The sequence below is a fragment of the Pan troglodytes genome, chromosome 6 (assembly GCF_028858775.2).
Source record: "Pan troglodytes isolate AG18354 chromosome 6, NHGRI_mPanTro3-v2.0_pri, whole genome shotgun sequence".
Classification (NCBI taxonomy): Eukaryota; Metazoa; Chordata; class Mammalia; order Primates; family Hominidae; genus Pan; species Pan troglodytes.
In genome coordinates, this window is record NC_072404.2 from 103,334,994 (window position 1) to 103,356,968 (window position 21,975).

Sequence of the window (21,975 nt, forward strand, 5' to 3'; positions counted from 1 at the left end):
GTGCTTTTCACCTTTCGCCATGATTGTGAGGCCTCTCCAGCCACGTCGAACTGTGAGTCCAATAACCTCTTTCTTCTGTAAATTGCCCAGTCTCGGTTGGGTACGTCTTTATCAGCAGTGTGAAAACGGACTAATACACATGCCTAGTTTTCTTTTGATTGTTTTTTCTTAATGGTATATTTTCTCACTTTTTCATGTATTTTGTATTTTTTTATTGACAGCTTGTCATTGTGTAAGAAAGATATACTTAGTGTAAGGTCTGGAGTGCTACAGAATTTTTGTCACTTCTCTTCCTCTACCCTCAGACTTCAACAGGCCTTATTTTCCTGCACCTTACATTGAGTCCTTTTAAGAATTACATCTTTCGCTCTAGGGTAGACAGATCATCACTGCCTCGTACTTGGTGCAAGGTCCATATTTCAAGAAGTTCTTCTCAATTCTGCTTTTTCCTCATTCTTAGGCAAACCTTCCTGCATCCCAGTAAAATTCATCTCAATATTACTGATTGCTTGACACCTTATAATTTCCTCGAGACTTACATTTTTGGCTCTTAATTCAAATGAGTTTTGCCACTGCTCTCTGCTTATTGATAAGATAATTATGTATTCTGCATCTTTGTGTGCTCTCTGGTGATAGATTATAATATAATTGTCCCTGCCAGAGTTGCTTTAGTTAAGTGCCTGGTAGCACAAGTCATTTTCCTCCCCAAGGGTTTGTAAATTTAATCTTCTAAAATCTTTTTGTTATCCAGTTACTAATAGAATATGCATTTTGGAGAAGGGCAAAAACAGATATACCTAATATTTAGACCTAGTCTCAATGGAGTTCGTCTTTTATGAGAACTTTTATAAAGAAATGGAAGAAATCCCCTCCCCTTGTTAAATTTAAAACAATGAAGGTTTAGTGGGCCATACCTGCTGTTAGTTTGAAAAACATGGTAAAGAGCAGAATTGGCTCTATGCCTGAATGTTCTCTCCCTTTTACACACATACAAATGTACACACACATTTTACACACACACAAATGTATAACCAGGAGCCTGTTATTGGTTATTTTCACACTAATTCAACAGAGTTACATCAAGGATTAAGAGAACTGGAAAGATGTCAAAGGATGGGCTATGCAATGTCTAGTGTCCAGTCTAGCTTTTTATTTTAAGTAAAAGAGTTGAGAGACTTGAAAAGCAATTGTGCCAAATAAATTTTTAGAAATTTTATTGATGTTTTGCCCACATGTAATTCAACAGCAGTGTATAAACAATTCATCATTACAAAGTTATTTATAAATTTATTCAACATTGTTTTTATGAAACAACAATACCCTTTCTTTAACCCTCATCAAAACAAATGATGTTAGGGACTGTCAGCTTTGCACAGTGAGTGCATGACACAACTTCTGCTGAAAACGAAACTGAGTGCCCTCAAGGAACACAGAGGAGTAGATGGGGTTCCTGGCATGATGTAAGATAATAATGAAAAATGACTTATGTATTTTTAAGAGTTTCTACTTATTTTATGCAACACATTGTAGCAAGAAGTGTTACAGGTATTTACAGAAACATATGATCTCTTCTGCAAGTTTCTCTATAACAGTTGTTATTGTTGTTGTTGTTACCTTGCAAGAATTCTCCAGCAAACATGTAATATTTTCAATAGGTGCTTCATGCTCCTAGTACTTGCTATCCTTGAGCTTAAGGGCCTAAGCGACAGAACCAAATATTTAAAAATTCTAGCTTCCATTGGATGAAACAGAAAACTTCAAATTTCACAGGCAGAGCCACAAGGCAAAGATTCTTGGGGATGGGGTGGTCATAGGGACACTAGAGTGAATCCCTGAGGAATGCAGCTCCTGTTAGATTGATTTAATTTCATTTTATGATGCTGTGCCCTGCTTTGTATACAAGATACATATAATGAAAGTTGTAATCTATCAACATGGTATCAAATATTTCAAAGCATTTGATTTTATCCATTATATGAGTTTTATCTAAATAGGAAGTCGGAATCTCTTCTTTTGTCTGATTCTCAAATACTGGTTTGCAGACTTTTATCCTTGACCTTTTCTTACTTTGAATGCTTTAAATAGAGAAATAGACCTACTTGCATGGCCCCAACTACAACAAAAACTTTTATGTTTTTGTCACTCTTATGAGTCCATGCCAACGGTACACAGCTATATCTCATACAGCATGCTATAAAATGTAATGATTTTTATCTCTCGCTCCCCTAACATGCTTCTTGTCAAAGGTCATCTGTTGAAGCTAGACACCTAGGAACCACCATTGACCCCTACTCCTTCCTTACTCTTCACATCCAAATGCTTCTCCCAGACCTCTTGGCTTTATGGCATTTTTTTCCTCAAAGTTTTGTTACCAAATGAGATGTACGTGTTTCTAAGGCAATATTTAGAATACCTAAAATGATTAATTATAAAGGGAGGGATTACTGTTAATATGAGTATAGGTTAATTCTAAAACATAAGAGTTTCGTGCATGAGAAGTCTGAAATGAGATTTGAAATATGAGTGAACTTTGGGAGACTGGTATAGGGAGGCAAGGGGAACATTTTCACCTAAGATGAGAGAGCTAGGATACAGTCTCAGGAGGACGAGAAGGGCGGCACTGTCAAATAGTGCAGAAAGAATGGGGTGAACCAGGACTGGAATGAGTCACAGCATCTGAACCCTGGGGAGTCACCAGTGGTTTTGAGTGAACAGTGTCACTGCAGTTGGACATGAAGCCTCAACTGAAACATGAATTATGAAAACAATATGTGAGAATGTAGGAAGAAATTTAATGGTCAAGATAAAGAAGAAACAGAACTGATACCTGCAGAGGAAGTAAAGAGAAGTTTTCCTTAATGAAAAGCAGTTTTTCAGCCAAGGATGGGAGAAGATAAAATGAGAAAGAATAGTAATAATATAGCAAGTTTGCAGATGGAGGCATGGGTTGTGGAATCAGGAGTAGACATAGAGGTACTATCTTCCAAAGAAAATGGGACAGTTTTCCTCCAAGATCACAGAGAAAAAAAGATGACAACACCTAAATAAATTTGAGGCAAAATAAATGTAATATTGAGAGAACTTTTACTATATGGTTCTGATCACTGGAAGCAGGAAGTGTGTTGAAACTTAGCTGGGTAGCTTTTAAAAATATTAATGCTGGGTCATACTCCTAAAGATTTTGATATAAGTGGTCTTATGGGGAGCCCAGATGTCATATTTTTCAGTATTTCCCAGGAGACTCTAATATTCAGTCAGGACCATGGGCTAGAGAGAAGGGCTGGGGTGACCATATTTAGAGGCAGTAGAAAAGGTAAACAAGGTGTGAACACCTACAAAGATAAAAGGGTGAGTAAGGAACAACATCTTTTCACTGAAATATTGGAGAAAAAGGGAAGCTGGAAGAGGAAGGTGTAATGAAAATGCAGTTTAATATCTTTCAAGTAGATGTGGTTTTTTGCATATTCTTTCATCTTATTTATTCACTTTTCTTATCAACTTCCTCCTATTTTCCTTATTTATTTCTAACCCCACCCTTTCTGGTTGCTTTGGCATTCCTTCCCTCTTTATCATTTACTTTTCTTACATCTTCCATTCTCCACACTTTTTAGCTTTTCCTAATTTTTCTGCCCATTAGTTCCTTTCTCCCTTCCTCTAGGCAAAGTAGCAAAAATAACTTTGGCTAGGCGAGGACAGAAAACAAGACGGTTTTAATAAACGAGCCAAGCCTGAGCCAACTGCAGAATATGGTAGGCCTAGGAGATCCTGGACTGGCACAGCAACTACTAAGAAAGTTAAATCAGAAGAAGGCAAAAGGCAGAGTCCCGTGTTATGTCCATTTCCCCCCAGAGGTATGATCTCAGGTGCTCTGGGGAAACTACAGTTATACCAGTGTCAGGGTATGAAAAAAATACTGGCAATCAGTCCACGCTTTCTTGTGCCAGTGGGTATGACTTGGAGATTATGCTAGTTAGGACTGTTTCAGTTACAACTGAGAGAAAGCAACTTGAAATAGCTTAAGCTAAGCAGAAAATTACTAAAACAGATATGCCGTAGGATACCAAAGGCAGGTAAAGATGAAAACCAGGAACTAAAATGCTCTCCAGGCTGTCTCTTTCATATTTTAGTCCTGTCTTCTGCTGACTTTCTCCTCTCCACTTGCATGCCAGTGTCCTCCACTGCTGTGGTGGAAATTGTTGCGTGGATAATAGTTTTAGACAAACAAAATGTGAAAGAGAGCGAGGAAGAGAAAGCTAGGCTGTCCTAATTTTAGCACATAGAACAAATCATCCACTGGGTTGAATTGGAATCACCTGTTGACTTTAGCCCTGGACGGTCAGTTTTCAGCTCTTCAATAGCAACATGGCTGCCACATTTGCACCCCTCAAAGTTAAGGAAGAAAAAATTGAAGAATCTGAGCCACCAAAAGATCATTGCTTCAGAGACTGTCCCTGAATCTTTTTTGGTAACTTGTGTTAATTCTCCCAAAGTTTTTCAAAGATAAATAATTAAGAATAAATGATATGGTTTGGCTATATCCCCACCCAAATCTCATCTTAAATTGTACCCCCCATAATTCCCACATGTCATGGAAGGGACCCAGTGGGAGGTAACTGAATCATGGGGGCAGTTTCCCCCATACTGTTCTCTTGGCAGTTAATTAGTCTCAGGAAATCTGATGGTTTTATAAATGGCAGTTCCCCTGTAAAAGCTCTCTCTTGCCTGCTGCCATGTAAGCTATGCCTTTGTTTCTCCTTTGCCTTCTGCCATGATTTTGAGGCCTCCCCAGCTATGTGGAACTGTGATTCAATTAAACCTCTTTCCTTTGTAAATTAACTAGTCTTTGGTATATCCTTATTAGCAGCATGAGAACGGACTAATACAATAAATATATCTTAACATCCCTTTGGTAGTTTAATACATAAAATTTCTCTGTTTTGAAACAAAAGGAATAATGTATTTCATGAATCAAGTCAAGATTCACCCTAGAAGAATGCAGTAAGTGTACTTAAATGTAAAGGAAACTGAAAAATTACAAATGTGATAAATTTAGACAGGTGCCTAATTTCATTTATGCTCTGAATGTGAAACAGAAGATGGGGCAGGGCCTCCATAAGTGTGCTGCACCCTTTGCCTCACACAAAAGTGAAAGGGAGATCTATTGAGCAGACAATCCTGCGCTTGAAGACAGGAGTGAGCATTTACTCTCAACCCTATTTCTTTCCATTCCATCTACTGTTAACTATAAACCATGTGGCTTCACTGGCATTTGAAACATATGTGCATAAGTATTAGTAATGGTAGTAATAGCAGTAGCAACAACAAGAGCAGATTTTCCTATTTGCGTGTTTCAAAATTTGTTTTTTGTGTCACTGGTTGAAAAGTCTGAGAATCATAGCTTGCAAGCATTTCATTTACTATTTCATTTATATTTTAGCCTAGTACTAATATAACTGATGGTGAGTACTTATTGGCAATGAGAAAATAGCAATTTGCATACAATAACAGCTGGAGTTGATGGAAAATTCCAGGAATCATTGTTTTAAGTACATGACAGTGGTAATATGAGATGCTGATTGGAGTATGATGCAGATCAGATACCTAAGCCAAATTATCTTACTCATTTCCCCTTTGACTCCAATTCTGAATTTACAGATTCTATGCTGGTCTAGACTACTGTTGTCTACCACCTGAACCACTGCAGCATTTTCCTAATTGGTTTAGCTACGGCTACTGGGCTCCCTTTCATTTATCCTCCGCAGGGTTGCCAGAGCAGTCATCTCATAATGCCAGTCTGAACCTCCAGGATGAATATGACTATTTACGTCAGTATTTTTTGCTCTCTTCCTGGAATCATCCAAAAGCAACAAGGAGAGATTAAAAACTGAACAAAAAAAAATTGAACTTAATTTTCAGTGAATCTAAAAAACAGGTATGATCCGTCAATGCCAAAATATGCATAAAGGAAAATATGCATAAGCTATAGCCCTGTTTGCAGCAGAGAGTATAGGAATGGAGTTATAGCTGGAGGGACTGGTTTGACTCAGAGAAATGGAGGAAGTGAGGCTGCACAAAGATTGACTGACAAGCAGCAGTTTCCTTCTGGTAGCAGCAACTGGAGGGGCCATTATATTTATAAAGTAAATAGCATATTTTATATAGTAAAGTATTTTTATATTATATATTATTATTAGATTATATATTATATATTTATTTATATGTTAAAGTATATTATATATACTTTATATATTATAAAATATATAAATATACTTTATTATATATATTATGTATTATATTACATATATTTATTATAATAATTATATATTATATATAGTATATATAATATATAAAGTATATTTATATATTATAGTCAAGTATATTTTATAAAGAGTGTAATATTATTATATATAATAATAATATCATATATAATATATAAATATACTTTATATATGGTCAAGTATATTTTGTAAAGTAAGACTGTAATATTTTTCAGCAAACTGCAATAATGAGTGATTGCATTTGTTTTCTATTGATGTGTAACAATCTTACCACAAACTTAGTGACTAAAAACAACACATGTTTACTATCTCACAGTTTCTGTGGATGAGGAGTCCAGGCACAGCTTATCTGGGTCTTTTGCCACTGGGTCTCACAAAAACTCAGTCAAGATGTTTCTGGGGCTTCAGGCTTGACTGGCAAACGATCTACTTCTAAACTCACGTGGTTGTTAGTAGAATTTAGTTCCTTGTGCCAGTGAGATTGAGGGCCTGTTTCCAGCTGGCTGTCAATAGGAGGCTGCCCTCAGCTTAAGGCCACATGGCACTCCCCATATGATGCCTCACATCATGTTTCTTCAAAGCCAGCAAAGGAGATGGGTTACAATCTTAAGAAAGGTTACAATCTTATGAAACATAATCATGTAATCACATATATCCCAATATTTTTGCCATAGTCTCTTGGATAGAAACAACTCAAGTGCCCACCTACACCCAAGGGAAGAAATCACATAAGAGCATGAATACCAGGAGGCCAGGATCACTGGGAGGGCCACCTTTAAGCTTGTCATCTATAGTGATTTTTTTTTTTTAAAAAGAAGATACATAGCATATACAAATATTTTAAGAGTCTATAGAAAAAAGAAGAAAAATAACAATAAAATTTTATAAGAGATTGAGTACTCACTAGAAAATTGTTGCCATAGAATGAATGAAAAGTATGACCAAAAGTTTATAATTAATTGAAAATCTTATTGACACAATCACCTGTATGAAGGAAGATTACAAAGTAGAAATATAAGAACTCAGGGAAGTGATAGAAAAAAAACTGAAATAGATGAAAAGTAAGTTATAGAATTAAAATAAAAGTAAAAAATATAATGAAAGAAAATTAGAATGAGTACAAGGAACACTAGACACTTGACATGAACATAAAGCATGTGGATGTGGAAATAAGAAAAATAAACACAAAATAAAAATATAGTTTAACAGGATTAAAACAAAATAATCTACAAGCTCTTAGAACTAACAATTAAATTTGACAAAGTTGCTGGATTAACAGTCAATATGTAAAATTCAATTGTATTTCTATATACCATTAACTTAAAAATAAAACTTTAAATTTTAAAAAAGTATCTTATACAAAGACATCAAATAGCTAGGAATACTTGCTACTGAAATGCGGTTAATAACTGCACACCAAAAACTATGAAATAGTATAGCAAGTTCTTAAAGATAATATAATAAAATGAAGAGGTATTCTATCTTTATGGATTATAGGATTCAATATTATAAAGTGGTCAAGTCCCCCCAAAATTATTCATAGATTCAATGTTATTTCAATGAAAGCCTTTTGCAGGTTATTTTATGGACATTGACATATCGACTCTAAAGTCTATGTAGAGAAGCAAAGGGCCAAGAATAGCTAGGATAATTTTTTTTTTTTTGAGACTGAGTCTTGCTCTATTGCCCAGGCTGGAGTGCAGTGGCATGATCTCAGCTCACTGCATCCTCTGCCTCCTGGGTTCAAGTGATTCTCATACCTCAGCCTCCTGAGTAGCTGGGATTACAGGCACCCACCACTGTGCCTGCCTAAGTTTTGTATTTTTAGTACAGACAGGGTTTCACTATGTTGGCCAGTCTGGTCTCAAACTCCTGACCTCAGGTGATCCTCCCACCTCAGCCTCCTAAAGTGCTGGGATTACAGGCATGAGCCATAGCACCTGGCCTAGGATAATCTTAAAGAAGAATAAAAAGCTGGAATATTTGCATGACCACATAGAGGAAAAAATGTGTGCGTCAGGGCTTTTATATGCAGTCAAGCTGTTCAAATCTGAAGACTACAGGTATATATTTTCAACAGACAAGAGGAGAGTACAATATTATTAATATGATCTTTTTAAATCTTGTAATTTGATCTCTATTGCACCAAAGATTAATACATTGAATACATTTGGCTGTATGACTATGCCTAAAACAAATGAAGAAAACAGTAGGACAGAACAAAATAGAAATGTATGTGTAATATATAGTACATATGCAAATACTTATGTATAGTATTTGTGTTTGTATGTATAATTTATATATGTATATATGTATATGTGTGTGTTTATATATTATGTATATATATACACTCAGACACACACACACACACACACACACATACACACATACGTATGTTCTGACAATGTAGGCACTACAGGTGCATGAGGGTATCTGTATTTCCGTCCCTTCCACCAATGCCTCTCATTTAGTAGCTTTCTAATTTTGCCAGAGAAACAAGGTTTAAGACATTCTAAGTGCTGTTCTAATTTGCATTGCTCTGATGTTAGCATCTCTCCTTAAGCTTGTAAACTTGTGAGATTTCATTTTCAAATACTCAATAGCCATATGGGCTTACTACTATATGGAGAGATTGGGGGACCATCTTGGAGGCTGTCTACCACACTAATAATACAAGCGGATAATACTCCCCCTCACTGAGAAAACACAATTTTTATATATCCATCCATACATATATGTGTGTTATATGTCCATATATATGCTTATAAAATTCCAACTCAATTGGTACCAAACTATGGACCAGTGTTATGAAAGTGTTTGATAAAGTTCTATAACATTTCAAAGATTTCTGAGAAGTTGTGTGCTTTTCATTGGCATATATTTGTTTTTAGAAATTAGTTTCTTAACAATACCATAGTTCATTAGTTGTGGTGAATGTCTTTTTTCATACCAAATATCACTCTTTAAAGTTAGTATGGTGTTCTATGGGAATGATTCTAGTTCTAGTGAAGATACTAAGAATTGCCTCAATATTTCTAATCCCATTCAGAAATCGTTCCACACAGATGTAATTTTTCAATGATCAATCTCCTGGTCCTTTTATAGAACAGTTACATGCTACTGAGTTTATATACAAGTTTTTATAATAAGCTGACCTATGTACAAAATATGACTCATCATCTATATTCTGGATTTATCTTTACCTCAACAGTAGATTTCTAGTCTTGTCAAAAGATTGTCATTGAAAAGAAATCAGAGGGAAGATAAATGATGTCAAATGGAATATATGAAAATTCAACCATGTTACAAAAAAAAAGTCTTTTTTTTAGTGTTTTTCTACATTTACCCATAGTCTGAAATTTTAGCTGAACCCTGCAAACCAACTCTGATGAGCCTGGAAGTCCAGTTTCACAATAAACAAAGATGAAACTAAGTTAAATCTCTTGAAAGCTAATAGGAAACTGTCAAGTACTATTTAATAATATAAATTGAAAATCACCAGTTACTAAGATAAATTCCTAAGACTGATTTTATGTCTTTACACACAGGGTTCAAAGCTTTTGTAATTTAATGGTCAGATAAACCTTTATTAAAAAAAATAAACCACAGGATACATTATCTGAAATTCAAAATACTGAGCTAATAGATTCCCAACAGTTCACAGCACAGAACATCAAATAAGATGGTAAACATCTTGTCTATAATTAAAAGTGGATACATTAGACTCTTTAACTATTGGAAATGAAACTTACTTTCAATTCTATGCATTTATGGGATGTTTGGAAAAAATCCTCTGCAATTTATTTGTTTTGTATCAACAATAGTTTCAAACTTATTTAAAGTTAACATTGGCCATGACTTCATCAAGCCCATGTCACAGATGCTCATTCCCTAACCAGTCAAAAGGAGTAGTTGTTGCCAACACAAGGACTGGGGTTAGTTAGAGATGTATTTTTTTTTCTTTTAAGACTAAAACTGAAACTCTCTCCTGTCTACTTCCATTTCGCATTCCACCATGGTTGTAAGTTTCCTGAGGCCTCTGTAGAAGCAGAAACCTGCATAGCCCCAAGAACCATGAGCTGGTTAAACCTCTTTTCTTTATAAATTACCCAGTCTCAGGTATGTCTTTATAGCAGTATGAGAAGAAAATTAATACTGTAGACATTTCCTAAAACTCTTAAAATTTAAAGAGCAAGTCAGTATACATGCATGCTGAATCTAGTAGTCATTTTTTTTATAGCACTTATCATTTGACATACTATATATTTTATTTGTCTATTTTTTGTTCTCTCCACTCAAAGTTAAGTCCTCACTGAGGGAAGGATCTTAATTGACTACTATATCTGCAGAATTTAGAACAATGATGGATATGTGGCAGCCAGTTAATATTTGTTGAATGAATAAATAAACTGATCTTTAAGTTGTCTTCAATTTGTTAAAGATATTTTTGTTCATTTAAGCTCCCGTCTGAATGGAGAAGAAAAGTCACCTGAGCCTGGTTGGTTTTAGTAATGACAAATTTCCTTTTGGGCTTCTACTTTATTTGTTTCTGTTGCTCTGTCAAGAATTAGACTTTAAAAAAAATTGAAAAAAGGCTTTTTATCAAAACATACTTTTTAAAAACAATTTCAGACTCCTGACCTCAGGTGATCCGCCAGCCTCAGCCTTCAACCAACATGGTGAAACCCCATCTCTACTAAAAATACAAAAATTAGCTGGGCATGATGCTGTGTGCCTGTAGTCCCAGCTACTCAGGCGGCTGAGCCAGGAGAATCGCTTAAACTCAGGAGTTGGAGGTTGCAGTGAGCCAAGATTGCGCCACTGCACTCCAGCCTCAGTGGCAGGGCGAGACTCTATCTCAAAAAATAAGTAAATAAAAATAAAAATAAATAAATAATACAAAAATAAAAACAATTTCCACTTTTATTTTAGATTCAGGGGTTACATGTGCAGATTTTTTACATGGTTATGTTGCATGATGCTGAGGTTTGAGATATGAATTTCTCACCCAAGTAGTGAGCATAGTACCCAATAGCTAGTTTTTCAACCCATACCTTCCTTCCTCCCTTCCCCCTTCTACAGTGCCTGTTGTTCCAATTTTTATATCTATGTGCACTCAATGTTTAGCTCCCTTATAAGTAAGAACATACAGTATTTGGTTTTCTGTTCCTGCATTAATTCGATTAGGATTATGACCTCCAGCTGCATGCATGTTGCTGCAAAGGATATGATTTCATTCTTTTTTATGGCTATGTGATATTCCATGGCATATATGTACCACATTTTCTTTATCCAGTCCACTGTTGAAGGGCATCCCAGTTGATTCCATGTCCTTGTTATTGTGAATAGCACTGCGATGAACATATGAGTACATGTAACTTCCAGAATCTTTAAGGAACTTAAATCGATATGCAAAAAAACAACCCCATTAAAAGGTGGGTAAAGGATGTGAACAGACACTTCTCCAAAGAAGCCATTCAAGCGGCCAAGAAACATATTTTAAAAATGCTCATAATCAGTAATTACTAGACAAATGCAAAGCAAAACCACAATGGGATACCACGAGATTGCACATCAGTCAAAATGGCTATTATTAAAAAGTCAAAAAATAACAGATGCTGGCGGGGCTGCAGAGAAAAGAGAACACTTACACATAGTTGGTAGGAATGTAAATTAGTTCTGCCACTATGGAAATCAGCTTGGAGATTTCTCAACTAATTTAAAACAGAACTACCACTCAGCCCAGCAATCCCATTACTGAGTATCTATCCAAAGGATAATAAATCATTCTACCAAAGAGAATGAGCTTTTTAAAGAGTTTCTCATCTCTCAATCTAACTAGAAATCCTGTTAACATCCAGTGAATATAATAACATGTGCCCGGAGCTACACATGTTGGCTGGTTGACTGTGAATTATGGTCATTTTTGCACTGCCTCGTTCACTGCTGGCCTCCAGAAGCCTAAATGTTGATCCATGTACTTTGAGGAATTACAGACTTGAAGATGAAGATTCTGTAGTGTGTGAAGCATAGAAAGAGTGTAGTGCTAATAATTACACTGCTCATTCTAGACTAGTTTCTTGTAGCAAATCAGGATAAGAGTTAGTATTCACCATTTTGTGAATGCTAGTTCCCAAAGATTCAAGTGACTTTAACAGTGGCAAAATTGAAAAAAAGCTCAAGTCCTATTTCTTCGTTTTTATAATGATGTATAATATCATATGCTAATATATAATCTATACAATTTTAATTAATCTATTTCTTCATCCATAATAAGGACTTTTGTATTTATAAGTATAATATCATTGACAGATATATATAGGGCTAGAAGTGTTGGAAATACAGTTTGTACCCAAAGCAAGCTTGAAAACTTCTGAACCATCACAAACAGATTCTTGAATAGAGTCTGTGTCCTGGGGTCTGTGGAGTCTGGAACTGATTGCCCAACTAGGAGTTCTCTGCATTAATTTCTGTGTAAAATACAAGATTTATGAAAGTATAAGTAATAAAATATGCTAATTTGAAGCTTAAAATATATTATTGAAACTCAGCAGTAACCAAAGCAACTTAGAAATGAAATCAATAAATAATTTTTTCCAAGAGAAGTACTTTATTACCGACATTTAAAATATTTCTGGTGGATAGTGATAAGAAAACAAGATAGACCTTTACTTAGTTTTCTTATTGCTTTTAAAGTTTTTACAGACCATGTGTACTCTTAAGTCTGTACTTGGAGTAGACTGCTCCCACCACTCTGACTTCCTCAGCCACCACTGACGAAGTACTCATCTTATGATTAGCAAAAATGAAGCCATTTTTTAAAAGTGAACAGGGTCAAAATAGCCAACAGGGGAATATTAATGGTGGTCACTGAGCTTAAGAAGTCACTTAAGCTACCTGGAATCACTAAAATTACTGATATGATTCTGATATTTACAAAGAATCCACATCTCTCCTATGGAGAATTGATTGATTGGTCCCAAGTAAAAGAATCAGAGAGAATGGGATGCTTCTCAACTCTTCATATCATCCCTCTTCTCTTCCAAGAAGTGCTTGTTTTGAGTTTTTATTTATATTTAAAGTTTAAAACAATGAAATAATATAAACTGAGAGATGCATGTTTTTGTTCTGAAAATGCAAATTTTGGTTCATACATGAAATACTTTTAATGAATTTGAACAATATTTAAATAGAATTAAAACCTGGTATGTATATATTGCTTCTATCATAGAACTCTTTTTACTTGCAGGGGGCAAATCTTGATTCTTTTAAGCAAATGAAGGTCATGCCATTTCCTTTTCTAGTGCTTGTTTTAGAAATAAGCACCTAATGCAATTCTAGCCAATGTCACTTGAAAGTCTGACGGAGGTACCAGGAAAAATTCCTCTTTTTTTTTTTTTTTGGTGGGAGATAGGGGAATATACTATCTTCTAGTCCTTTAGTTCCTTTTAGGAATGTCATAATTAGTTTGTGCAGACTTCTTGAGGGTATGGTATATTAGTATGATAGAGCTATTTGGATATCAACCCAAAGGATTGGTAGTTTAGCAATATGGGGGGAAGAAAAAAGAATCTTTGGTAGCATCCTTGGACCACTGAATCAACCTTCCCTGGGACTTCTCTACCTCTGGGCTTTGGGTTATATTTGGACCATCTGGAGTTGGTTCTTCTGTTTTAGTCTAAAGCATCCTAAATGAGACGTTTCTTATGCTTCTAAATATACTCTTTTTAACCATGTTCCATTTTGTGTGGACATTGTAAGGGTAATATATACAGACTTAAAAAGAATATGCCTATGAATTAGGAAGCTTTAAGCAATGGAAACCATTTTTCATTCACTGCCATTCCACTATGGTAGCAATTCTTCCTATGGTAATTCTGTTTGTTACTTCTCAGTAATAGGAAGAATCATCAGTACAATTGTGTAAGGTACTTTTAATGAATACATATCTATATTCTCAAACCGTATGGCAACTTCTGGAATGCTTTAGATTTCCATCCCACCTTCATAATCTCTTAAAGAGTCTCCTGTGCCTTACTCACTCAACCTTACAGTAGGTATTCATAGTCTGGTAACACTTTTCTTCTAATTGATCCAATGTGGTTTGGTGGTCACAGTTATTTATAATAGTGGTAATCCTCATACTACAAGAGTATGCAATATTGTATTTAACTACCTCACTATTGAGAAATCCTTAATATAGGGCCATCAACTTTAGTTGTGAAATTCCTGTGTCATGTGATATTACTGGGATCAATTCTCATAGGATGAGATCTAAGAATTAATAAGACTGAAAGGAAACATTTAGAATATGTAAATGACAGGTTTTTTGTCTTTGTAATTGTTAAGAAACTAAAACCAGATTTTATATCTATTTTGAAAGGCTGAAATGAGTTTTATATTATGACGTCTATTAACAATTCAAAGTGTCTATTTTAAAATCTTTAACAATTTCTTAAAAAATATCTTGTACTGAAGGATAAAAATGGCTCTGTTATTCATATATGATTAAGTACTGCATTTCTCACTTCAATAAGTGTAATTCCATATAATTTATTATATAAACCATCAGAATAATAGAATCCAGTTCTATTTGTGACATCTCTGCAGTTATCACAATGTATTTTGAAAACACAAAGTAACAATGGGCATTTCCATTGAGTGTGTTTCTTTGCCCATAAAGGAAACAACCAAATTTACTTCTGGCAGAAACTCATTTGACACATTCTAACCAGAATATATTAAATCAATTGTTTGCTTCATGTGGGATGTTAAAATGACATCCCATTTTATCCTTCCATTTTCTTAACATAATAATGAGCACATTCAATTCACAAACATTTCAATTTGGTTATGAGCTCACTTCCTCCATACTACTCCTACCACCTCCACTTCAAGTTTAGCATAATCACTCTCTTGATGATTTATGCAATTTCTAAACATTAGCAAACATAACTAACCAAATATAATTTATTAATAAGTCTTCAATTATTTTTAGAAAGAATTGCAAAAGCGTTGGCATTGTCTTACAGAAATACACCTGATCTTAAAAGTAGATTTTTTTTCTGATTTACCAGACAAGAATATCCAAACACCAAACTGTGTAAATATTTCAAAACCATACATACAAAAGTATTATCTAATTTGTAGTGACTTATCAAGGCAGGGAAGTAGGAACTTAATATTCATTAAGTCATTTGACATTCTTAACAATGTGCAGAAGATCATGCTTTGTGCAGAGTTCAAAATAGATAACAAATGCCTTATTCTGTGGGAAAAACATGAACATCAATGTGTCTAAAGGGCTATTCAGTACATGTTTTGTATGCATCATTATTTGTATGCTTTATAATAATCCTCAGAGTTAGGCCTATTTTATAGATGAGAAGACTGAGCCTCAAATGTAACTTAGCCGAGGACTTATATACCTGCTAAGTTGCAGAACTGGTATGTGCACCCAATTATCTAAGAATCTAAAGCCCACATGCTTTTGTCACACTACACTCTCTTTCTTTTGAAATTTATAATCTGTTATCAAGGAGGGAGAACTTATATAAAGTTCAGAGAAGGTATATACACTTATACACACACATACACACATATATACAAACTTCAAAGAAGGTGGAGATGAGTACAATATAGACAAATGTAACTGAAGAAGTTTTTGATTCTTATGAGTATTATACATATTTTAGGGGATCTGTGTTCTTTTCAATGTCTATGAATCTGACTATCTTTTCTTCTCACATTCTTCCCCATCCGTTCACCAGTGACTTCACTCTTCTGTGAAAGATGAGATAGAAACAGCTACTTTTCTCTAACAGCATAATTTATCTAATTGGTGTGATAGCAAAAGAATGAAAACTATTGGCTTGCAATAGGCAGATTAAGATGTGAAACACTTGTGTCACTGGTTGCCCAATGACTTTGCCCTTCACTGGGTGAAAAGTGAGGAGTAAGAGGAGGAAGAATGAGAGGCACATTTTTCTTCTTGGGTCCAAGGAAATGCTCTAATCCAGTTTTAATGAAATTTCTGTTTTATCACTCTCTGACTTTTGAGTTCATTTATCAATTTGTTAATAACACAGACAGAAGAAATATGTGATTCTTTTGTAACAGGGTAGTCCAACAATGAACAGCTTTGGGAAGGATCTGGCTTCCCTGGGGAAAGTGTTTCTTCCTTAAAGAATGCTCCCTGTCTAGTAAATAATTGTAACTTGGCAGTCACTCTCAAACTATCAATTTAACAAGTAAACTCACATTTTCCTACTCTATGCTGGTGGATATGAATAATCAGGAAGGAGACATAGATGCTGGACTTTTCCCCTAGATGCTGGACTTTTCCCCTAGGAGAGAAAGATTCATTTATGACCTGCTTTTTTTTTTTGGAAAAGCAGAAGAAACCCAAATTATAATCCATAAGGTATTCACCTGAGCACATGCTGACTTCATGTAAGTATTTTTGTGCTTATTTCAGTTTACAACAGTCAGTGCAATCTCACATGGCATATATTTCTATATTCTTTATTTGTGGCTATTTGAATTATTCATATGTTTAATTTTTAGTCTCTTTATCCTTGATTCTTCAAGATTCTGGAAATGACAATTTGTTCTTTTCTCACCTGGTTTATGATTATTTCAAATGCCCTACTTGGTCTCATTGAATTTAGCTATAAATTTCAAAATTGAATTGCAGAAAACAATGTATACTATTTGAAATCAATCTTGGATAAGTCATAATTACCCAAATATTTATTAATTTGATGAACTTCTATATGCCTTTTTTGGTCTTCACAGAGAGAGTATCAATTGCTAAGTGTTTTTAGTCAGTGGCTCTTTGTAAATGAAATACCTAAATTCACAATACTTCATACAAAATGTGTTACATTAGAGTATTTGCATTAAAGATATTTTACTCTGCAATAAAATTTTGTACAATCTAACATTCATGAAAGAGGGAAATAAGTGGATTTTGCAAAGAATATTCACCAAGACCTTTGTTTAATAGAAGGGAGAAAAAGAAATAATTAAATACTAGCAGAAAACAGGGTTGCCTCTTTGGCAAATGTACTCATTCAGGTAGCCCCTGGAACATTGGGTAAGTATCTCCTCTTGTCTGGGTAGGTGACAGTGTGTGGAGAAGCTAATGAATGCAGGGCCAAATTGCACCTCTTTGTTTGGTGGATTTTTCTCCATCTCCATTAGCTCTTGAGAAGAAAACACTTATTTGACCTTTTAAGTAGCTAGACTTCAAAATAATTTTAGAATTTGCATATTTTACACATTTTTTTCTGAACCCTGAGCACATATAATGCAAATATATAGTCATAATTCTTACTCTGTTGCCTTGTTCTAAATAATGAAAGTATTAGAGTCAACTCTTTGAGACAAGGCCCATCTTACATTGACATCCCAAAAATGGGAATAGTGCTCCATAGTAAACAGTTTAAAAATATTATTTGGATTATAAAATGAATTAATTATATAAAGAGAAAATGTGTTCACAAATGTAATTGGGAATAAATGTGTTAAATATTACATAGAATCTGGTTTTAATCCAAAAACGACTCAAACTTATTAATTCGATTTGTATTTTAATTCAACCATTTAGTTTTTTCTTTAAATATTTCAGAGTGTTAGTAATATACTAGCTGGAAGATGTAGCTAGATGGTAAATTGTCAGAATGAACATAGAAATCTTGGAAAAGACAGACAGAGATGAAATAAATATATCTTGCCTGGTCCCTGAATAGGGGGACTTGCTATTATCAAAAGTTTTAAGTAGCTGTGAATTACTTACAATAGCAAGTACTGAAGATTGTAATTTATATTATTATGTTATTAAGCAAATTGCCTGACAGAAAATATTGCAGTGTATTAAAACAACTTCTACTGCACCTAACATAAATTCAATAGATTAAAATATATACTGTATATACTGTAAATAATACTTAAGCAGAAATACCTATAGAATATAATATATAAATAGGCACCTTTGTTTCCATTCACACTTCATTTAAAAGCCCAGACCCCCTTTTAACAACATATCTTGCTAAAAGCAATGTGCCCTTTTTGGTGAAACAGGTACCATATAATGAAGCTCAAATCTAATAGTCATAAATTGACTTACTGTTGTTAATGCATTAGCAAGTAATAAATCCAAGTCCATGCCATCAATACAGGAATTCTGTTCCTGCCTTAAAATTTGAGGACAATTTAAGTCTACAGAGTTTTTCTTGGAATAACAGTTAATGCTGAAATGAAAGTGGCATGCAAATCTCCCAATTCAGGAAGAAAATTAATCACAATATGCTTCTGCTGAATCTAAACAGCCCTACTTCCTTTCACAGTACCTTGTGAGCAGTCCTCTTAGGTGTCAGTAGTAGGCCTAGTAAACATTTTTTGTCCAAGGCTGTCCCTATGTGGCCCCACTTATGCTCACATTATGACTTCAGGATAATAATTAATAAAGCCCAATTTCACTCTCCAAAGTGTCTCTGTCTACATAATAAATTACATAGTTATTATATTATAGGTTAAGGTAATACATATGAAATTGTATTAATGATATGGATTCATTACTAATGAGATTTAACTAAGAAAGTTAAAATTATATGGTAACTTTCCATGAAGTAATCTGACTTTTAAAGGTGCAGATAAATGCTTTATTAAATGAAATGCTTTTTGATATTGTACAGCTTTTTCCAGAAACTGCAAGCTTAAAAAAAAAAGCCATTGGATATGAAAAAAGAAGCATTCTTGAGAAAATTCCCTAAGGAGAATTTATTTTTTCTTAAAAAGGGGCTTTATTTGAGGTGTCAAGCTAAGATTGTGCTCCTTCCCACCTGGAGAATAACATTCGACATCAAATATTTGGCCAGAATTTTGCTATAGACATTAGCAAGTCATTCCTTTCATCTGTGATTGTATACAAAGTGTTAGCTCTAGAGTGTGAGCTGCCATCCATCAGAGACAACGTTTGCTTCTCCTGTGTAACAATGTCACAACACTGTAAGTTCAATAACATTGCCTAAGTAGTCAGGAAATGAAACCAATATGCATGAAATGCTATCATTGTCGTTGGCTTAAAGGCAAAATATGTTGAACCAAGGCTATTTTCTTATTCAATTAACATTTACAGAAAACCTATTATGTGCCACGCATCTTGACACAAATTTTTTATTTGTTCCTAATAACAACCTGTGAGGTATGTGTTACTTTCCAGATGGGGAAATAGAAAGCCAGAGAGATTAAGTGACTTTTTTAAAGTTACTTAGCTTGTAATTGATGGAAGGTTGATTCAAATCAAGGCTGATTGATTCAACATGTGAGCTCTTTCCGCCCCATTTCTGCTTACATCTCTGGCTCCAGACTTTGATGTTTGGCCAAGAAGAGACTTTTCAGAGTGGTAGAAAGCCATTTCCTACTAATCTAAAATAAGGATTCCTGCATGGAGATAAAATTGAATATTATTTTTGCTATTATTTTTGATAGCCATTTCCTACTAATCTAAAATAAGAATCCCCGCATGGAGATAAAATTGAATATTTTTTTCCTATTATTTTTGAAACATCTTCAACACTTTCCTTAGGGAAAAAAAGTGGGTAGACAGCATCACTCTTATCTTTTTTTTTTTTCTTCTATCATCTGCCCTTCACAATTCAATGGAGGAAACTGTACATTTCAGTGGGAAGATTCTATTATTCTACTACTGCAAGACAGCCTTATCTTCTGCATATCATTTATTTTTGAAGCTGTAAACTGGCTGAATTCTTTAATCTTTCCAACTTTAAAACTAGAAATTTTGCTCCAAAATTAAAGAGTATCAGGAATACAAAGGAGAACAGGAAAATCTGAGACTTTTTTCATTTAAGATCAATGAATTATTTGGTTATACAGATATTTGAAGTGTAGTTAACAGATATCAAAAAGAAGTCCTGGGTTGCATTCAGTCATGGCTGCCACAGATGTCAAAACTTCACATGTGGGATGAAAGATTGTCCACAGTATGGAACAAGAGAGTTTGCAGTTTTTAAGGATTCTGCAGTCTTACTACTAAGCAAAAGCCTGGCATTTTAGATCTCCTATAGCTGTTGAGCAGAATTGAACAGTCATTCTTGAATCATATTTACTACATTGCTACCTGATGACTAAAGTAAAGGCTCAAAACTTCAGCTGTATCTAGGAAGGTTTTGGGATCCTCAGTTCCCTGAACTTTTTGAACTACAAAGTGTATATTATTCCCATCCACCAGAATTTAGCTCTGGGGAGACAAACTCTGGAGAAGGAGTTTTCATGAAATAGATTTTCCATGTGAATTACTTGAACTGCTGTATAGAGAACTCAGAAAAAAAAATGTGTATGCATACAAACCATACATTTAAAAAACCTAGTGACTACTGATCATGGGGCGAGAACACAGAAAGACAGAAAAGAGAGGTCTATAGGCTTCCCATGTATACCTCAACAACTGGCCTCTGGGCCCTGTGATGAGAAGGCTGAAACACAAAGGAATCTGAACAGGGACACTGCATACAAATACTGAATTATATGCTACATAAAGGTTTTACAATGCACCAGGCCTGGGAAGAACCCCAACTAGAATAGAAACTGTAGCAAATGTATCTAACTGTATTAAAAATGAGTAACAGAACACTACAGGAGGTGTAAAAGATGAACTAACTTATTTTGGAAAACAATATTTTGATTGAATAGTATGAGGCTAAAGACAAAAAGAACTGCACACAAATAATATACTTTCCTTAGTAAATTTGTTCCCAAATGGGTACAGATTCATATTTCAGAAGCTATTTTCTTTGTATGCTAGGGTTGAAAAAAATACATGCATATATTGAAGAAAATGAGAGTCAGTTTTCTCTTTGTCTATAATAGAAAAGTTATGTATAAGAAAAGGGATAGCTAGAATAAACCCTGTAGTATTGGATTGGAATTGTAGATATCAATATGAATTCATCATTTTAAAAGATAAATACTGACATAAACTTAAACATATGTGTATGCAATAACCAGTATAATATATGTATTCTGAAACCATGTTCACTGACAGGTACTAAAAGTAGTGACACTCTGTTAGTAGTAAGCACACCTGTCACCCAGATTTTTATTTCTAATACCTTTATCTAATAAAAGGAACCAGAACTCCTTGGAGATATAGTTGATTCCAAGGCTGGCACAGAAAATATACAAGATAAGACTTTAGCCCCATGCAGCAGCAGGAAGTACGACAGTGCTCAAAAAAGAATAGGGCATGTTGAAAGGGCACAGGAGCCAAATGGAAAAGATCCCAATGCCCAAAGCTAGAAAAATTTACAAAAAGAAAAAATAGAATTGGATTATAATCCATAGAATAAAGTAAATATCTGTGGTGCCATAGTGATAAAGATAAGTATTTGAGTAGATACATAAATGTAGGAGAAGAGGCAGCTCTTCTTTAGAAAAAGATTCCAATTAATAAGTAAAGAAGGAATGAGGGAAATGGAAAATCACCATTAGAACACCACTAATGAATGCTGAAATTGTTGGGTAAAAGTTTGAGGAGAAATAATATTTGCACTTGAAAGTAACTCTTACAAAATATTTATTAATTAAAAAAGAAATATAGTAACTTTAGAGTAGAGAAAACTGGGAGACACCACTTTTAGAAAGTGATCCAGGTCAACATAACCAATAATTAGAT

The 21,975-nt window shown here is 34.4% G+C and overlaps 1 protein-coding gene across 2 annotated transcripts in view; it reads right to left on the reverse strand.

Annotated features, from left to right (window-relative positions):
• Nucleotides 1–11,183: 11,183 nt before the first annotated feature.
• BET1 (Bet1 golgi vesicular membrane trafficking protein) overlaps nucleotides 11,184–21,975 on the reverse strand; it is a 40,323-nt gene continuing 29,531 nt past the window's right edge. The window contains exons 5-7 of one of the 2 annotated variants that reach the window (XR_010158899.1): nucleotides 16,539–19,724; nucleotides 12,631–12,748; nucleotides 11,184–11,629 (exon numbers count right to left, since the gene is read on the reverse strand). The gene's annotated coding sequence lies outside the window, so the exon portion shown is untranslated. Of the gene's footprint in view, nucleotides 12,749–16,538; nucleotides 19,725–21,975 lie in introns of both variants that reach the window. The other variant, XR_010158898.1, reaches the window with a different exon arrangement.